The sequence below is a fragment of the Pinus tabuliformis genome, chromosome 8, assembly GCF_031772625.1.
Source record: "Pinus tabuliformis cultivar Carrire ecotype Pingquan chromosome 8, CPIR1, whole genome shotgun sequence".
Taxonomy (NCBI): domain Eukaryota; kingdom Viridiplantae; phylum Streptophyta; class Pinopsida; order Pinales; family Pinaceae; genus Pinus; species Pinus tabuliformis.
Window position 1 is genome coordinate 928,555,844 of NC_142294.1, and position 21,291 is coordinate 928,577,134.

A 21,291-nucleotide genomic window follows, 5' to 3' on the forward strand; every position below is an offset into this window, starting at 1 on the left:
AGAAATTTGGGGCAATTTTGGTCACATGGCAAATTTTTGGTCACAACATAGGTTTTTTCTCCCTGTGCGTCGCGCCACTGGCGCGACGCTTAGGATTGGGAGCTCCAAATCACAAATGGTTTGCATTTTTGGATTCATCATGAAAAATCACAACTACTGGGGCTTGGACAAGAAATTTGGGCATGATTTGAGTCTCCAGGAGGTCAAAAACGCTCAAAAAATGACCTCTCTGCCCCTATTTTGACACACAGGAAGCAGTCTTGGGAGAATGAAGATTTGGAGGGGAAAATGAGCACCAAATTCAGAAATTCCACTTGGGTTAGAAATTAGATAGGTCAAGCTTTCTAACAAGCACACTTGGACACATTTTGGACTATTGTAGGTACCTCAAAATCACCTCCAAAGTGGCGTTGCACATATAGAGAAAAAGGCCAAAATCGCACCCATTTCGCGACATTTCGATTCGCGACTTTCTCCAAGTGGGCCCGCTTAGTTACACTACACTTTTTTCGGTACCTAAGGAGAAATTTAAAGTATTTCCACTAATGGTTGGCTTCTATCCAAGTGGCAAAGGAAGGCAAGTAGTCACCCAAGCCATTTGTCATTTTTGTAACGCTGCACCTGTAACTAATGGTTGGCTTTCCACTTCCACTTTGTAATGATTCGAAAAACTACCCAAATCTTGGTTGTTCTATTTCCTCATGGCATAGTATATTTATTGTATGCAAACCATTTGCAAAGGGTTGGCTTGTAATTTCTAGGAGACTGTGGGAGAGAAACTTAGTTCTTCATTGTATATTTTGACAGAGGATTAATGAAAGGAAGCGACTCTATTTCATGAGATTCATGTGGTTGTGAGTGTAGAAAATGTGTCTCTTATGTTACATATGCATTTCATAATGTTTCACAGCTCATTTCATATTCATTTCCAGAGAAATTTTCTAAGTTAGATAAGGTAGAATTCAATTTTATTGCTCTGCCTGTGGAAAAATTTCATGTTCAGTGTTCTTCTTCTGTTGAAAAGGATTCATTTACTTATGCCCTTTTCACCCTCCTATGCAATTCCTCCATTCCACGTTATTTCAAACTAAATTGCTAGACTTTCCACCTGTCTTGCCTCATGAAGTAATCTGTGCCTTTGTACTAAATTCTCTGCTCATTGCTGTCCGTTGGTCCCATACCATCCCAGAAACTCAGTCATTCATAAAAATTGCTTCTTGTATCCATATTTACTTACTAGCCTAAGATCAATATTGTACTATGAGTCATCTTAGACCATTCCGTTTACTTATTCGCTGAGTGTGACTCGGAGAGAGCCCTCTCCTGTTCTGGTAGGGCTAGCTACCAGACTGAGCGTGGTTTGTGGTTACCTTGAATTTTGCCTTCCTTTAGCCTAAGGCAGATTTAGGTGTTAACATAGTGACGACTCCATTGGGGAACGAAAATGGTTTGCTTGAAGATTGTTTTGCCCCAGTACATATCTCAAGTTCAAAGCTGATTGTTGATGGTGAACAACGATCAGACATAAGAAGGCTGAAATCATTCACCTGGCAACTCCATTCACTAAAGAATCTAGCAATCAATCCTTCATGGTGAATCCACTGCAGAGAGATCAGTAGCTTTGAGATTTTCAAAAATGGAGTGGGTTGGAAGAAAATACACTCCCATGAGCCGAGATCACATCCTAGGTTTTCCAAATAAAATTCTGAAGGTAGATTGGTCAAGGAATTTGCCTACGTTTATATATGATGGTAAGAAGGACGCTGCTTTACATCTAGTTCGATTTCACATGCATATTCGCAAGTTGAAGGTTGATTTTCCTAAAGATTTCTCGATGAAGATATTCCTGGCCACTCTGGAAGGTGAAGCCCAATCTTGGTATGAAAATTTGCCCGCTGCTTGTATTTACTGTCTAAAGGATTTTCATGCCATGTTCATTGAGAGATATAAAGAATCTTATCCATCATTAAATTTAGTTCAGGATTGTTGCAACCATGCTTATGGCTTTATTGAAAGCCTTGAGAAATATTATGAGGATGATAATTTCATGGATGAAGAGATCATCAAAGCCCTATATGAAATCCATTTCAGCAGCATAAAGATGATCATGAAAATTAGCAGCAGGATCAAGATCTTAGTACAGTGGAAGATGAAGGAATTTTGCATCTTGACAATCAACAAGAATTACATGAAATGGATCAGCTATATGAGGAAAATTTGTATACTCCTTCACTGAAATTAATGAAGACAATCACTGTTTGAGCAAGAGAAAAAAAAAGTGTTGTCTCCTCTGTCTGAAAATGAGATAGATCAACTCTTGAACGGTCAGGTTACAGCTCAAGTTAACGCAAATCTACAGTGTACACATGGTCATGAAGGTGATGCTAGAACTTCTTCCTCTGGTGAAAATAATGATAGTGTTGTAAGCATCTTTATAGATCAGCAGGTTGAAGATTTCCATATGGCTGAAAGTGATGAAAGAGAAAGTGTCATTTCAGTTCTGTCCATAAAAGAAGACAGCATGCAGAGAAGTCAAGTTTCAAATTCAGAATGTGATAATGTTAAGACAACCATTTCAGATTTAGATTCAGATTGTGATGACCAAGAAAACCTTGTACTAAGTCCCATGAAAGAGAACTCTGCTGCTGAAAACATCTGGGATGAAGAAGACAGAGTTTTGGATCCAAATGTTCTCATGTCATCAGAACACCGTCTTCATGAAGAGGTAATCCAGTCAGCTCATGAACAACAAGATGAGATCTTTGCTCAAGCAAGTGAAAGAGTTCCTCTGGATGAATTTATGGTAGATGATAGAAATGTTAGTTTTTGGTTTCAAGAAACATCTGAAGTTGCTTTTCTCATGACTGATGAATATGATGAATATAATGAGAATCCGGTTGTCATATCGTATGAAGATGACCTACCATATATTTATACTTCAGAAGATCAGACCATTCGGGATTCTCTTTTAGATTCTACCTCATATGTCTCATGTTTTGAAGTGTTCTTTGAAGAGGAGATCTGCTCATATACTTGTTCAGAATTTTTTGAGGACCAGGGACATACTCTTATTGAAGTATAGTGTGAAGAATGATCTATATCAAAGGAGAAAGACACCTTGCTCTTTCAGCAGGAGGTCAATCTTCATGTTTTTCAAGATCCAATGGAAAATATGTTGTAGACAGTAGTGAAGGTGATTATTACAGTGTTCAGTGATGAAGGAGATCATGGTAAATTATCTTTTTGGATGCCCAGTTACAAGAATCTATTGTTGACCAGGAGATCTGATCAGGAGAATTAGTCAGCAAGGCATCTGCTTGATTGGTTACATTGGAAGACACATTACACATGATTTTACATATTGCATTAGTATGCAGGTGGCTGTCATCATGATTTGGAACCCTCAGATCTTGATGGACTGCTGCCATTGAAAAAGTTTTGTGAGTTCTTGTTTTAGTTAAGTCAGACATGAGTCGTTTCCTTTTGTTAGAGTCAAGTTTTTTCAGTCATGTCAGTTTGCATTGAGTCAGTTTCAGTCAAGTTTCAGTGAATAAATTGAGTCATGTTGGTTTGTCGAAAAAATGACTCCATAGCCCAAAGGAAGAAGGCACTATCTAGCTCTTCCAGAGATTTGCTGTTCTTGGCACCTCCAAGGAGCTACCATCCCCCATTGGAGCCAATGTTAGAGTTGGTCTAGTCAGTCCTCTGTCAGAGATCAAAACTCTTTATGCATTTCATTTTTAGGAGTCCCGCTCCATTTACCCAGCTGCATTCCGCTAGGATCATGCCATAATCTGACGGAAAAGGTCATGTTAGTCATTTCCCCTCATGTCTGGCTCCTGCTGGCTTAGGTCTTTTGTTAATGATCACTAAAGTCCACGATAGTCAAGGTCTAGTCCTTTAATGGACAAAAGTCATTTTCGATAATTAGGTCTAGGGATTAATCAATTTGGTCTTCAACCATGTCCAATAAAGCCATGGAGGCCAGAGTGGGGCCCTTACAAAGTTATGATTCAGAGAGTTTCATCGTCATGTGGAGAAAATTCGACTGTTCTTCAAAACTCTGTTTTGAAGAAAAAGTCAAACAGTGTGTCATTTGTGATAAAATTTTGAAAAGGTCGCCAATTGATTTCTTCAGATGCAGTCATGGTTTCCATGGCCAAATGTCTTGTCATGCAACCCCTGCAAAAAGCGCCGAAAATTTCATCATTCTAGCTAAAAATTCAAAGGGAAGAAAGAAATTCAGTGTTGCTTTAAGTCAGTGAAAAGTGTCAAAAGGAAACATTAGCAAAGTGGGTTTTTGAAGAAGCAAAAATTTAACCCATGACTTCAAAGTCTTTATATAAGAATTTCCACAAGGAAACAAGGTCATTGTGCAAATCAAGGTTATTGGGAAAAATAGCAAAGTGTTTGAGAGTGCAAAGCACGCGTTTGGAGGGAGTTGGAGTCATTTTTAGGAGCACGGTGCACACACAGAGGGGAGCGGTGCACACAGAGCCACCCAACAGTGTAAAGTTTAAAAGGGCACGTCACATATAAAGAACGCGGTGCACTGGGTTTGTCATGCGGTGCACACCCACAAAGGCCCGAAATCATGCCAAATTTCCTCAAGTTGTAGTTGAAACCCCTCAAATCGACAGGAAGGCTCTAAATCTCGATGGCTCATGTATTTTTGTGAAGGTTATGGTGGTTCATGGCTAGTTATAGTGGCAACTAAAATTCATAAAACCAACCACTAGAAAACACCAAAGCCATTGTTGCTAGGGTTGCAAAATTGTGGTGTTGATGCCAAGGCTCCTCTTTCACCTCTCATCTTTTCCCTCCTCTCCATATTTCCCTTCCCCCCTATCTCATTTTTCCCTATTACCCCTACCCTAAAATATTACCAAACTCCATTCCCTATCCCCTCCTCTTATTTGTCAACATAACACCCCAAAACCCTACCTTATTAAAACCCCAAAACCCTACCTTATCAAAACCCCAAAACCCTACCTTATCAAATCCCCAAACCCCCCTACATATCCCTAAACAAAACTTCTCCCCATAACCCCTATTCCCATCATATTATTCCCCTCCTAATACTCCCTTTTTTCATTGTTCCCCTTGGTTGTAGATATCACAACAACACCTAGTTTCACACCACCATCAAAGGGCAGCTCAAGTACAATACACACAGCAGTCATGGAATCTAAGCATTCATCAGAGTATGAGATGGAGACACAAAGTGATTCATCCTCGCAAGAACAGGCTCCCAGGAGACATCACAAGAGTGGAAAACATGTTAGGGATGAGCCAACCACCCTCACTGAATTGCAGGCCTACCCTCTTGCCATGTCATGCTTCCAGCATCTATCATGTTTTGGATTTTTGTCAAAGAGTGGCTAATGTTCGAGTTCATCATGAGTTGGCCCGTATTTTTGTGCTTCACCTACATGGAGATCACTCTATCTTGGTCGGGGTCACCTTCACACTGACACCCGAAACTGTCTCATTAGCAACTGGTATACCAAATGTTGGAGAACCATGGCACAAGAAACAGAAAGTTGATCGGTAGCATTATGAGCCTTACATTAAGGCTAATTGCTTGAGGTAGCTCACAAGAGTCTTTCCATTCAAATATTTGAAAGATGAATATGCTCCACTCATGAAGTTGATCATGAAGTACTTCAGTTGTGAGGGGAGGTTCTCTCGTCTATATGCCTATCACATCAGGTTGCTCATGCAATTTACTAGGGTACGGATGATGAACATCCCATTTTTCATTTGCAGGAACATAGAGAGGATGAACACCTTCATGCAGCACAAGACCCCTCAGCAGCAACTTAAAAGTGTTTATCACTTTGCTCTTATTAAGATTTTGGTGGTTCATCAGCTGGGATTGCAGGGCATTACTTGGGATGATTTCATCTCCCGTGACCTCTTCAGCACTTCATAGGTATTATCAGAGGTTAAGCATGAGGGTGAACCTTCTCATCGGTATGAGCGCCATGAGACTGCTAGTGTGTCGGTTTTCATCACATATCAGAGGGGTGCTAAACATTTGTTTGCAGTAACAAAGTGAGTGTTATCTCCACCCGGGGTGGAAGGGACCTCGCTTCCGACATCAGCACTACAGGTGCAAGACAGAGGTAAGGAGCCAATGCATGATGAGGGGCCTTCAAGTGAGCCATTAGGTGAACAAGAGACCGAAATCGTTCTCCTTCATGATGATACAAATACAGAACCGACAGGTGCACAACTTAAACAGATCATCCAGGAGTAGCAATCAGAGATCGAAGCCTTAGGAACATGAACATGAAATATTTGGAGCAAAGGAACAAACAGCTTGAGGATCAGCAAGCGATCATGGAGCTACAAAACATTCGTGAGCATCGCCAAGCTGCACAAAGGAGAAGAGTTGAGCTCACGTCATTGGAGCAAGAGATTAATGAGGATCGCGATGCCAACCTTGAGAGAGTTAACATGCACTTGGAGAGGCTGCTGGACAAGGCTGACAAGGACCATGCATTGCTGAGACACATGGATTTCCACTACATGGCGCGAACAAAGTGTGCAAGGCCCGAATCAGGAATTTGAAGGCGAAATTGAGGAAGGCAATCAAGAAGCAAAAGAGGCAAAGGGAACTCGATGGACTTTAGATATTGGCCGAAACCTCTTTGGCCCAGCATAAGACTTGATAAGGAAGCTCCAACCCAAATTTCAAGAAATTTGGGGCAATTTTGGTCACAACACAGGTTTTTTCTCCCTGCTTAGGATTGGGAGCTCCAAATCACAAATGGTTTGTATTTTTGGATTCATCATGCAAAATCACGACTACTGGTGCTTGGACAAGAAATTTGGGCATGATTTGAGTCTCCAGGAGGTCAAAAACACTCAAAAAATGACCTCTCTGCCCCTATTTTGACACACAGGAGGCAGTCTTGGGAGAATGAAGATTTGGAGGGGAAAATGAGCACCAAATTCAGAAATTCTACTTGCGTTGGAAACCAGACAAGCCAGGCTTTCCAACAAGCACACTTGGGCACATTTTGGACTCTTTAAGGTACCTCAAAATCACCTCCAAATTGGCGCAGCGCATATAGCTTTTGGCGTGGCGCATATAGAGAAAAAGGCTAAAATCATGCCCGTTTCGCGACATTTTGATTTCCGACTTTCTCCAAGTGGGCCCGCTTAGTTACACTACACTTTTTTTGGCACCTAAGGCAAAATTTAAAGTATGTCCACTAAAGGTCGGCTTCTATCCAAGTGGCAAAGGAAGGCGAGCAGTCACCCAAGCCATTTGTCATTTTTGTAACGCTCCACCTGTAACTAATGGTTGGCTTTCCACTTCCACTTTGTAATGATTCGAAAAACTCCCCAACTCTTGGTCGTTCTATTTCCTCATGGCATAGTCTATTTATTGTATGCAAACCATTTGCAAAAGGTTGGCTTGTAATTTCTGGGAGATTGTGGGAGAGAAACTTAGCTCTTCATTGTATAATTTGACAGAGGATTAATGAAAGGCAGCGGCTTTGTTTCATGAGATTCATGTGGTTGTGAGTGTAGAAAATGTGTCTCTTATGTTTCATATGCATTTTGTAATGTTTCGCAGTTCATTTCATATTCATTTCCAGTGAAATTTTCTGAGTTAGATAAGGTAGAATTCATTTTTATTGCTCTGCCTGTGGGAAAATTTCATGTTCAGTGTTCTTCTTCTGTTGAAAAGGATTCATTTACTTATGCCATTTTCACCCTCCTAAGCAATTCCTCCATTCCACGTTATTTCAAAATAAATTGCTAGACTTTCCACCTGTCTTGCCTCACGAAGTAATCTATGCCTTTGTACTAAATTCTCTGCTCATTGATGTCTGTTGGTCCCATACCATCCCCGAAACTCAGTCATTCATAAAAATTTCTTCTTGTATCCATATTTACTTACTAGCATAAGATCAATATTGCACTGTGAGTCATCTCAGACCATTCCGTTTACTTATTCGCTGAGCGTGACTCGGAGAGAGCCCTCTCCTGTTCTGGTAGGGCTAGCTACCAAACTGAGCGTGGTTTGTGGTTACCCTGAATTTTGCCTTCCTTCAACCTAAGGCAGATTTAAGTGCTAACAGAGGTGAAGATACTTCAACCTCCAAAAAAGACAAAGGAATAGAGGAACCTCTTCTAGATGGCCATTCAGAAGGTAAAGGGAAAGGGAAAGAGCCTCCTCTATCAACACCTCCTTCTAGCCCTTTGATTAAATTAAATGTAAAATTTGATTTGCCAATATATGATGGAGAATTAAATGCAGAAAATCTAGATAACTGGATTAGATAGATTGATGTATATTGTAGGGTTTAGAACATCAATTCAGAAAGGAGAAGGATCCAGCTGGCCAACCTTCTCCTTGGAGGAACTACCCTAGTGTGGTGGGAAGGCTGGACACAAGCTGATTTGAATAAGCATGGTAAAATTATTTCTACCTGGAGTGAATTTGTTTCTACCTTTAAAAAACAATTCTATCCACTAGCTTATATGTAGCAAGCAATGATGAGTTGGCAAACCCTTTGCCAATTAAAGGGGCAAAGTGTACAAAGCTATACCTAGGAATTTAGAAAAAGAGCTTTAATTCTAAGCATTTCTCTAAACTTACCTAAAACTTTGTTGAAGTATATAGGTGGTCTACATAGCTATTTGAGGCACACCATTCTCATATTTAACCCCACTAGCGTAGATGAGGTATCCATTCAGGCTACACATATGGAGGCTAGAGGTAAGAATGTGAACCCAGAGATTGGCGGATCATCAAAACCCACTGCAAGCAAGAACAAGGAAAAGAGGAAGCAGAAATGGAAAGAGAGGAAGGAAAATGTTGTACAGAAAGACAAACCTTCATGCACTCACTACAAGAACGATGGACATGATGATGAAAATTGTTAGTCTTTACATCTGGAGCTGAAACCCAAGAAGTTTGATGGCAAGAAGAAGAAGACTGCTGCTGCTATTCAGAGAGATTTGGGGTCAAAATCAAGTGATGAAACAACAGTCACAACTGTAGGTAAAAAGGGTGAAAATTCTGAAGCATCTACTAGTAATTCTGCACAATCTATTGATAATGAAGAAAATGATAGGAAAAGACATGAGATTTTTCATATTAGAGTTATTTCCAAGCACCAAAAGATTGACACTTTATTGGATAGTGTTCACAAGTAAACTTGATTTTTGAAGCAATTGTAAAGAAGTTGGGATTACTAACAACACCTCACAAGAAGCCATATCCATTAGGTTAGGTATGTGATAAAGCAAAGCTACAAGTGACTAGACAATGTAAACTTAGGTTTGCATTTGGGTCAACATTTGTAGATGACGTTGATTTGAATATAGTTCCCTTGGATATATGTGGTATTGTTTTAGGAAGTCCTTACTTGTATGATAGAAAATCCATTTTTTATAGAACTGAAAATAAGTATCAACTCACAAAAGATGGAATAATATATATTGTAAGAGCTCATCAGCTTAAAAATAACTACACTCTCATTAACTCAGGGCAGATGAAAAGAATTGTAAATTCATGCCAGAAATTTTTACTAATGGTTGTAAAGGGAAAGAACCCTGATAAAACCAATGTATTTGAGGGTTGTGATGCTAAAACAGAAAGCTAATTTAGAAAAAGTTGTTTCAAAATATGATATCTTATTTCAAGAACCTAAAGGTCTGCCACCCAAAATGGAAATAGTACATGATATTCATTTGCAGCAAGATGCTCCATTGCCTAACATCGGAATGTATAGGTTATTCGCATTAGAGAATGCAGAGATCAAGAAGCAGGTACAGGAGCTACTCAAGAAAGGCTTCATAAGACCAAGCACACACCATGAGGATCTCCAATCGTGTTGGTGAGAAATAAAGATGGTTCGTGGACGATGTGCATTGATTACAGAGCACTGAATAAAATAACAATCAAGAATCGTTATCCTGTTCCTAGCATAGATGATCTAGTATATAAGTTGAAAGAAGTTGTTTACTTTTCCAAGTTGGACTTGTGTAGTGGCTACCAATAGGTCAAAGTTGTAGAACAAGATGCATGGAAGACTGCTTTCAAAACAAAGCAAGGGTTGTATGAATGACTAGTTATGCCTTTTGGCTTAACTAATGCTCCTGCCACTTTCATGAGAGTTATGAATGATGTACTCCGACCATTTGTTGATGATTTTTTAATTGTATATTTAGATGAAATTCTTGTTTTTAGTAAAACATGGGAAGAAAATTTGAAGCATGTAAAGCAGACTCTAGATGTTTGGAAAAAAGAAAATCTCTATGTTAAGTTATTAAAATGTGAATTTGGCAAAACATCTTTAAATTATTTGGGTCATATTGTAGGGGGTGGTGAATTGAAGATAGATCCCTCTAAGGTCGAAGTCATTGTGAACTGGCCTAAACCCAAATCTGCTATAGAAGTTAGAAGCTTCCTAAGAGTAGCACAATATTGGAGAAAGTTTATTGCTAACTTTTCCTTGATTGCAGCTCCCCTACATGCTTTGACAGGATTGATCAAGGTATTTCAGTGGGGAGGAAAATAACAGAAAGACTTCAACACATTGAAATAAAAAATTAGTACAGCACCAGTACTAGCATTGCCAGATCTTCAAAGACCATTTGAGATTGAAACAAATGCTAGTGACTATGCCATGGGAGCAGTGTTGATGCAACACGGTAAACCCATATGTTATCATTCTGAGACATTTAATTCTGCAGTAGTTAATTATCCCACATATGATAAAGAATTGTATGCATTAGTACAAAGTGTGAAAAAGTGGAAACATTGCCTAATGGGAAAAGAAACGGTTATACATACTGATCATCAACCACTTCAATATTTACACACAAACTAAATTGCAGCAATCAAGACACTATAGATGGATGGGCTTTCTACAGTAGTTTCATCTAGTCATCAGGTATAAGAAGGCCATACACAATAAAGTTGCAGATATGTCGTCCAGACCAATCACAAATGCATCTACTATACTTAAGCATAACTCAGTAATGCATGAAAGCTACGTTGAATAATATGCTCAAGATGTAGATTTTAAATATGTATATGCAACTTTAAGTCAGGGCAAACAAGTAGAAGAATTGGATTATCATGTTATGGACCAAATCTTATATCATTTGGGAAAGTTATGAATTCCTCAAACTAAAAGAGTTAACATAATCTAAGAAGCACACACTTCTCCAATATCAGGTCATTTTGGTGTATGTAAAACAATTGCACAGCTCCAAAGGTTCTGTTATTGGCTAAGAATGCATGAAACAGTTTCTAGATATATTAAAGGGTGTACCATGTGTGCTAAAAGCAAGCCCAACAATAGAAAACTAGGCTTGTATACTCCACTTCCAGTTCCTTCTCATCCTTGGGAAAGAGTTTCCATGGACTTTGTTGGGGGATTACCAAAATCTAGAAAAGGTTATGACTATTTATATGTTATTGTGGACAGGTTCAACAAAATTTGTATTCTAATACCTTGTAACAAGTAGATTACAGCTGAACAAACAATGAAGTTGTTCTTTTAGCATATATGGGTTCATTTTGGGTTACCCACTTCCATTGTATCTTATCGAGATTCCCAATTTTTTGGGAAGTTTTGGTCGAGTCTGTGGGAATTGATGGACACCATATTGAAGAAGAGAATAGCCTTTCATCCAAAAATAGATGTCCAAACATAGGTGGTCAATAGGACAGTGATCCAGTTGCTCAAAGGCTATTGCGGCAAGCATCCCAAGCTTTGGGATGAACATTTGTGTTATGTGCAACATGCTTACAATCGTGCTAAGCACTCTTCCACACAGAGGTCTCCTTTTGAGACTTATTTGGTTTTACACCAAGGACTCGCTTGGATTTTGTCTTTAGTAAAGACATAGCGGTTGATGGACACAGTGATGTGGACAAAGCAACCAAGTTCATTGAACAGATCCAAGAAATTCACCAGGCAGTGTAGGAACACCTGGAAAAGAGCCAGGCCAAGTACAAGGCAAGACATGATAAGCATCGAATTGAGCATAGCCTCCAAGTTGATGATCAAGTCTATTTGTACATCAACAAAGACAGAATTCAAGGCGAAGGTAAGAAGCTAAAGCCAATAAGGTATGGACCTTTCAAGATACTTGAAAAAATTGGTGAGAATGCTTTTCGCCTTGATTTTCCAGCTTACATGCACATCTATTCAGTAGTTAATGTAGAGAACTTGAGACTGCTTGAACCTTCATTGATTGAATATCCTGAAGAGCAAAGTCAGTTGCCTTCTATTAATGATCTGTTGCCTGAATATCTCAATGAGTTGCAGGAACATACAGTTCTGGACAAGAAGGTGAGAACTATGCATATAGGAGATGTTGAGTACTTGAGAATTGGACTCAAAGGTTCAAAACCAAGCAGTGTAAGATGGATAGAGATTAGACAAGTGAGGAAGCTGTATCCTCACTTGATTGATGCTTAAAAACCAAATTTTGGTGGTCCAAAAGCTTTTTCAGTGGGAAGGCATGATCCAAATGGATCCTAGAAAACCCTCTAAGTCTTCAAATTCTTCTAAACATTCAAGAATATCGCAAAAGAAGAGACTTTTAAAAAGTCATACTACACTATCGGGAGGTAAAAACATAGAGAAAACATTGAAAACTAGACTATCAGTGGCTTAAAACTACTTTGCATGGGAGCCGTCGGATCTGGATGATCAACGGTCCAGATCCAATCAGAAAATCGCAATCGGTGGTGACAAGCGGAGGCTATCGGGGACAACCATATAACAGTTGCGGTCGCGATTACCGCAGGTCAACGAGGACGTCGATCAAACGTGCAGATCGACGACCCAAGTTGAATCACGATATTGCAATCAAAAAATACAAGGAGCATGGCCATTACATATATGCGATACGATGGTTGGACCTGACGAAGCTATAGGCAATGTTTGACATATTTTGAGTTCCGTAAAATAACATTTTCCTTTGTGTTTGCATTTTTCGTTAAATAAACGAAAGACGAAGGAAAAGCACCGATGCGATGAAACCGGACCCGAAATGGTTTATGAATGCATATGCATAATATTTCAAGTCTGTCAAAAGCCATTTTATAGGATTTTCCAGTGTTTAATGTATTTTTTTAATACAAAGGAAACAAACGGGATTTTGGGCGGTCGTAGGTGGTAAGTAGTTTTGGCCAGGCTCCGCCCGAGCCCGTACATTGGTTGCCACGTGGCCAGGTTCCAGAGAGAGAAAACCACCCTTTTCGGGTGGTTAACTTTCGTACTCATGGACCGCCAGAAATGAACCTCAACCGTTGGATCATGATCTCTAAGATCAATGGTGGATATGCAATCATGATATAAAGGCGAACCCGATAGGAATATAGTGTGTATTTATGAATATTTGAAGTCTGATGAAAAGTGTTTTGGTAGATTTTTCCATGTTTTGCAATGTTTCTCTGTGTAAACAGAAAACGACCATTTTTGGGATTTCAAAGTCTCGATGACAAATTCTGTTACAGAATAGGTGGCCAACATCCCTGAAAGCATTTAGAAATGATTTCTAACACTAAGAAGGGGATCTGAGTGAACAGAGGTTGGGAGTCAGAGAGCCTGAGAAGGGGAAACAAACAAACATCACCGATTAGCTTTAATGTCACAGACTGACAAAAAATAGGGAAGCAGTGCTGAGACAGAGAGTCAATAAGGAGAGTCTGTGTACTTAGAAATACTTGTGAAATCCAAGTAAAGCCTTGTTGTTTTGTATATGTTGTGGGAGACTCAAATTGAGCTCACTTTTGTAAAAACTCTGCTTCTGAAGACATAATAGTGAGGTCACCACTGAAGGCTAGACCAGGAGACGTAGCCCAGGAGTGTTGGGTGAAATCCTTATTAAACCTATTGTGTTTGTGTGTGTTTGTCTATTATTTTCTTTAACTGCTTCATTGTTTATATATTTCGCAATCTTATCAATCCATTGCACAAAGTAACATAGGCAAATCCATGCACATGAGTCTGTAATACCTTAATAATTGTCTAAGATCTTACTATCAGATCATTCGAAGATGCGAAGCAGGCAGCAGTTCAGTGCACAACTGAAGTTGTAGTCATCAGGGTCGTGTTGGATGTGCTTCGCACAAAGATCTCTGCGCCTACCAAGTGACTCGAGGGTGAGTCACGATGTTTGTGTTGGGGGGCTGTTGGGAGTGGGATCCCCCAAGGGAAGTTTTGGGGCTAAAAGCCCATGTTTAAGTCAATTTTTATAATATTTTTGTAAAGACTCCACATTTTGTGGTCACAGAGTGTGAAGGTGTTATGTGTCATAAAGGGTAGTCCACCCTTCGTTTTTTAAAGTAAAGTCGATTGTAAGATTGTATAAAAAGAGCTAAGCTCTAAGTAGTTAGGGAGATAGAACAAGTAAGAGAGTCATAACTTTCAAGCAAGAAGTCTAAGTCTTGTGTTGTAGCATAGGTAGAGGCTCTGCAGCTGAGTGCGCAGAGGACCAGGGTAGAAGTCCGGAGTTAAGTGCGCGGACGCCTGCAGCTATGTACGTAGGGTGAACAGAGTCTATAATACTTGGAAGATATTAATAAAAGGAGTTATTCTGCAAATTCTGTGTATTTATTCTGTTGATGGGTTTGAATATATTATGTATGAATTTCCTTTATTATGCTTCTATGGTGCGCGAGTGAATGTGGTTACATTGATAATTAAACGCAATTATGAATATCTGATTACACAGTGATAACTTTAAGTATTCGGAAAGATAAGCAAATCACTTAGGGTAATTGAGGAATCTGCATGATGTGCTGCATAATAGCATGAAAGTACATGGGCCATAGGTTAGGGTTGCGCGAAGGTCGATCGTATACTTTCGCGAAGGTATTAAAAGCTGGAATAGAGAATTTGTCTTACAATCCCTAGAGCGAGATCACTTGCGCGAATGCAGGGATAGAAGAAATCAAACGACATCACAACCATCTGAGGGTGCAAAAACTTGGTTCCAACAGCCCCCCATACTGCTTCGAGTGAGACTTCAATCCGCGCTCTGCGGGCTGATGCCGAAAGGACTAGTAGTGTAGGGATTTGTTTGGCTAATTAACACTGAACCTGGGTCAGGCCCCCTCAAGTCAATAGCTACACATCTGGAAACCCTTCCTACAGATTATTAGGCTCCTCTCCTATTTCGATCCGTGACAAATGGTCACATCCCACATTTAGCCTCCCTAGCTTCACAATGACTTCAAAGTCATGCTCATGAAATAGTAGCAACCATCTGTAGATATTCGTCCCCAACACAGGCTTGTCTGCAAATCTTCATCCCCAACAAAGGCTTGTTGACTAAGTATTTCAATGCAGAATGATATGTGTACATCTTAAAATTCCCTCATAACATATAATGCCTGAATTTTTGTAGCGCATACACCATTGCCAACCCTTCGTGCTTAGTCATTGAATAATTTTTCTCAACCTTTGATAACTTCCCACTTGCAAAGGCTATAGGATGGTCCATTTCTCCTTCATCGTCCTGTGTTAGCACTACACCCAGTGCAATGCAAGAGGCATCCACATGTATGTGAAACTCCTTTTTCCAATCAGGGAATACCAGGATCGGCACAGTGACCATCTTTTCTTTCAATACATCTAAGATGTGTTGGCATTATTCATCCCAATAGAATGTTGTGTCATTTTTTAGAAATTTCTCTATGGGCACAGTAATTTGAGCATAATCTTTGATAAAATCTCTATAGTATCCCATATGTCCTAGTGTCGCGTGCAGCTGCTTGACATTCCTCGAGGCCTCCAAATTCACAATTACTGTATTTTTTGCAGGGTCCACCATCAATCCTTTCTTGCACACCACATGACCTAGCAAGATCCCAAAGGGAACACAAAACATGTGTTTCTTCAAATTCAACACGATTTGGTATTTGTGACATGTATCCAATATCAGGTGCAAACTAGCTACCTTGTGCTTCACTATGTCGAACATCGTCCAGTCATCAAGGTAGACTTCCAGGAACTTATGAGTGAACTCCTTGAACGCTGCTATGACTACACGGGAGAATATCACAGGGGCATTATTAAGCCCAAATGACATCACCATGTATTGAAAGCAACCCCATTCTGTCACAAAGGTCATTTTTCTCCTATCCTCTGGCGTGATCTTAATTTGATGATACCCAGAAAGTCCATCAGTAAAGGAATAAACCTCCTACCCTCCAACATTATCTAATACTTCGTCTATAAATGGTGTTGGGAATGGGTCATAAACACATGCATCATTAAGATTCCACAAATCTACGCAAATCCTTATTTCACCTATTTGTTTCTTCTCCTGAACCACCATCAGGCTCACCCAATCAGATTCTTCAACAGGTTCTATGATGCCTGCCTCCAGTACCTTATCCAGCTTTTGGCGAATATTTTCCTTGTATTTAGTATTAAGGTGATATAGCCTTTGTTTAATAGGCTTCATGTCTGACTTTAGAGTGATCTTCATAACACCCAAATCACCAACTATGCCCTTCAAATAAAAAAACTTGGTGTGGAAGAGATCCTGGTATTCGTGAAGTAACTTAGCAACTTTATCCACTGTAGTGTCGTCCCAATAATCTCCAATTTTTGCGAACTTCAGTTCTTTTTTAGTGCCAATGTTTACTTGCTTTATCTTCAAGGGTGCAGAGATGCACGAGTTTTCTACTTGTGGGTCTTCGACTTCGTGATGCCCTTCTGCCTCTGGAATATTAATGTTTCATGGGTCTTCATCTTCTTCTTTAGCAGTTACATTATAGCGTTCCAATGCATGGTGCAGTTGAGTGCTCCAGTTTGGTTGGGTCCATTCCATAGGTTCCATCAACGTTTTGAAGATAACTGTCTTAATTTCTTGCAGAGCTTCATCAATGCTTGTGAAGCCATCTTCAAGGTTGAAGTTTAATAAGAAACATTCCTTCACTACGTCCCATTCCGTGGTGCCATGGCGGAGCTCCGTTTCCATATACCAGTTCATGGGAATTGTATCCAAAGTATGGAAAAATATGTGTACCCACTCTAGTTGTGGTTATGTTCCCCATGCTTTAGTCCATTTCACTTGGTGATCATGTAGATCATCCCTTCCATTATATTTCTCAGTGATTCCGGTGTTAGTACGCCCAAACTATAGCTTCATGATTCTTATGTACTCTCTCCATCCAACAAAGTTATCCTTATACGTACCCCACCATTGTGCGGGTGAAGCACGTAGTGCCAGCTCTAATGCTTGGAAGCAGTGATCCTCAAGAAATTCGCACTCAAATTCATCCAAAAATAGATCTACATCAGTTAACCCATCACAATTGTGTAATTTCCTTCCCTCCGACAAAACATAATGCAATGACTTCTTCATCGTATTGCATTGTAATGTAGACACTTCATGCAGGTGGGTTTTCCAATCCTCTAACTCCTTGTCTAAATCAGAGGTGTAGGAACTCTCCCAATCCCATGCAATCCTTCCATCTTTCATCAGATTGATCTAGTGATCTCACGTTGTTATTTTGTAGATTTTATCCAGATCATCATCACTTTCTTCATAGTCGCAGATTGGTTCAGTATATTGCACCCCTTCTGTAAGATCTAATGGTACTATAACCCAAAGCGATTTTATTTTGTCCTCTTCTTCAAATTGATGATCCCATTCATATCAATGGCCCAGTCAATTCCCAAGAGCGTGGGGTATGGACTACTGTCATTGATGATTTATATAACCTTAAAGTCGACCATCACGCTTGCATCTTCTATATCAACTGTTACTCCATATAATCATCCCATGGGGATGATTTTCTATTGGTTCGTCATTCTGAGTTGAATTGGAGACCATAGTAGCGTAGGTCTCCCCATCCTTTCCCGCATTTGTTTCAGTAATACGTTCGCATCAAACCCCAGATCCAAAATGACCTAGTCCATCTCATAATCACCTATCTAAGTGGTGAGCCTCATCTTGTGCCCTATTCTTGCCTTATGTTTGCCAAAAAATTTCACCACCTGGTGCCCAAAAAGGACGTTCTCCTTGCTGGTGCATCTATTTAATAATTCCTCCAGGCCTTCCACAACTTTTCTATCATGAAGCAGTTTCATGCAGGTCTCCAGAAAAGTAGTGAGTACAGAGGGATCAACCTCTGCAAGCACTTTGATATCTTGCATCTTTTCCTGGCTTCCTAAGGTGGAAGCCTCAGCGAAGCTCTTCTTGGCTTCCACAAATGTTTCCTTAGCATGCTTTAGATCAAAGTCGGCTTCCTTCTCTCATGCTTTGCGGACCCATCCCTCTTCTTTAGGATGTTTACCCTTATCAGCACCAGTCGTTATTCCACTTCTTAGCACAATGTTAACACTTTGGCCTTCTTCGCGGGGCTCAACCCTCATCATCTATACATTTTGCATAGGCTACTGAGGTTGTGCTTTCTTCTCTTGCATTTTAGCTATCAGAACTAGGAATTCTTCTATAGTATGGTCAAACTGTCTACAGTATTAACATGACGGTGTGTATAATTCTGGTATTCTCATGTGTATTTCCCTGGTTGTCTGTAGTTGTAGCAGATAATCTGACGGTGCCCTCTACCAGGCCCTCCTCCTCTGCAGCCCCTACCTTGACCCTGATAACCTCCGCGCAGTCTTTCGACACCCTGATCTGGAGGTCGATTTTCTGCTTGCACCCTGTATGTAGGTGTCCTTTCCATCATTAGCTCATAAGTTTGATAGTGGCACTTATCGTTGCCCACAGATTTGCAAAAGTTACAGAACAACTATTGGGGTGTCTATATGAACTTTTGGAGTAAATTATTCATCGTATTTTTTTGAAAAACTGACAAATAGCACACCATAGCGTAGCCCCATGCTCGGCCCTGTTGGGGCTTTTGGCATCAGGGGAATTTGCCCCCCTACTATAATATAATTCGCATACATGGGACAATGATATTTATCGTGCCCCTGGCCCTTACACTTCAAACACCAGACTTTCGTACACACTTTTGGTTTAGTCTCCTTCTCTTTCTTTAAACTTTGTAACTCCAGGTGTAGGCTCTATAAGTGAGAGTGGATCTGTTGTACCCCCAAGGTCGCATCCTCAATAGGTGATGCATGCAACCTCATCGTGATTTCTAAGGCTTTTGCCTGTGTTCCTATATTATGTTGTGACAGAGAAATTTTCAGGTGGGGCAGAAGTGAAGCTATAAACCATTCGCGATGCTAATTATCTATGAGCTACATGTTAGCTTCACGAATCTAACCCTTGAAAATCAACATCATCATCATGTTCCCCATGTTGATTGGTGGGGGTGGAGATGGAGGTGTGGGTGAAGGTGTATGCAACGGTGTTGTGGGTGGAGATGGAGTGGACAGATGATTTACTTGAGGAATCCATTGAGTGATTAGCTGAAAAGAGCTTTGCGGCAAAGTTTGTTATGCCCCTTTGTCATCACTTAAAGGAGGTCCAATCAATCGACTATACTCTGGTCTTGATCCTTCGTGATTTCTAAAGAGTCGTCCACTTCATGTAGCTCCAAACATCAAGATAATGGCATCACCCATTTTTCACATAATAGCATTTTTATCCAAGTATTCAAAGATCTTAAGTACTTACCATGCACTCCTTTGAAAAATTATCACTCTGTTTCGCTATAGTTGACTAAGGTATCAACTGCAAATTCTATAACAAATCCTCCCATAATCCAATCGAGCCAATGATCGACAACCCATGCGATATTGTTTTCAAAAGGTTCTATCCATCGCACTAATTTTGGAGTCCACACTATAGGCTTATCTAGCTTCTGCCTTCCTTGGCTATCTGTCAATTCATCCAACCATTCATACATTTCAATTGGAAAAGTGTAGAAGAAGATCTCGTGTATCTTCGTACACAGACACCTATTCAACCACTCTTCCTTTGATAGGCACAAATTCCTATTTTCTTGCACTGTGAACTTGTGAATCTTCCGATCCAACCACTTTTCAATCTCTCTCTTGGTTAGATTTCAATTATGTGACATCACACATATCTTTCAAGCAGATCCCAGTCTTGGCAACAGAACCATTTTTTGGCGTAGGGGGTCCTGACTTAGGTTCAAAGTTATCTACGCCAACCAATAAAAGCCTACACTACTTGCGCTTTCGGCAACAACCCATGTAGTGCAGGCTGTAGTCTCACCCAAAGCAGTATGGGGGGATGCAAGAACCAAGTTTCTACATCCAGAGACTAGTATGATGTCATTTAGTGCCTCATATCTACCTTCGCGTAGATCGATAGACTCTTAGGGCATGTTGTTGCAACCCTGTTAAAATAGCCTTCAGATATTCGTGAAGGTCTACGAGCAGTCCTTGCAAACCTTTAATAGTTAATTTTCCTACTGACACGCATCAGAGAGCAGTCCTAAATTAGTGTTCGCATAGATTTACTTAAGTTATTAGTAAACATAAGAGAATTCAACAGAGTCTTCACGAAAGTACTTAGACATGCATTGCGTACATCATTAACACTTATTCAAGACAATCTTGTAACACTCAATCAATATTCCATAAAACACATCATTCATTGACATGATATAACATTAATAGAAATAAACATAAATACGCAAGAATTCTTCAACAAATTATCTTATTGATATTCAATTCAGGATTACAGACTTAAAACTCCCCTGCGCACACAGCTACAGGGGTCCGTGCACTCAGTTGCGGACTCTACCTAGGCCTCTGTGCACATAGCTGCAGATCCTTTCTTCTATCTTACCCACTTCTCCTTGTTATCCCTACCTTAGACTCTCTAAGATACACTTATTTATAGTCTTTTTCATACAATTCCATGGTCCACGGACCATGGGTGAACCTCAAAATAGACTCAAACTTTACATTAAAAAAAGGGGCTAAACCCCCTTGAATCCTATTCATCTACATGCTCCGCATCCACAAATCATGGAGACCTTACATTGTTTACAAAATCTGTACCAAAACTTGGGTTATCTTAACCCCAAACTAACCCAGGGGACCCCATTCCAACAATCGTTTTTTAACATATGCCACAATTTCTTTGAAGAAAATCTCAGAAAATGAGATCATACACAATTTTCTCACTTCCATTAAATACTTCAATGGTTATGGAAATATGAGACTTGAAATCAGTTTAAATAATTTAATATGAAACTTAGTTGTATTAATTTATTATGTAAATTACCTCCCAATAACTAATACTCTAAATTGAGGTTGGGAAGTTTGAAGCCTTGTACTTGTTACAAATAGCCAGTCCTATGCACAATGTTCTTTGATACTCCCAATGAGCTTTAAC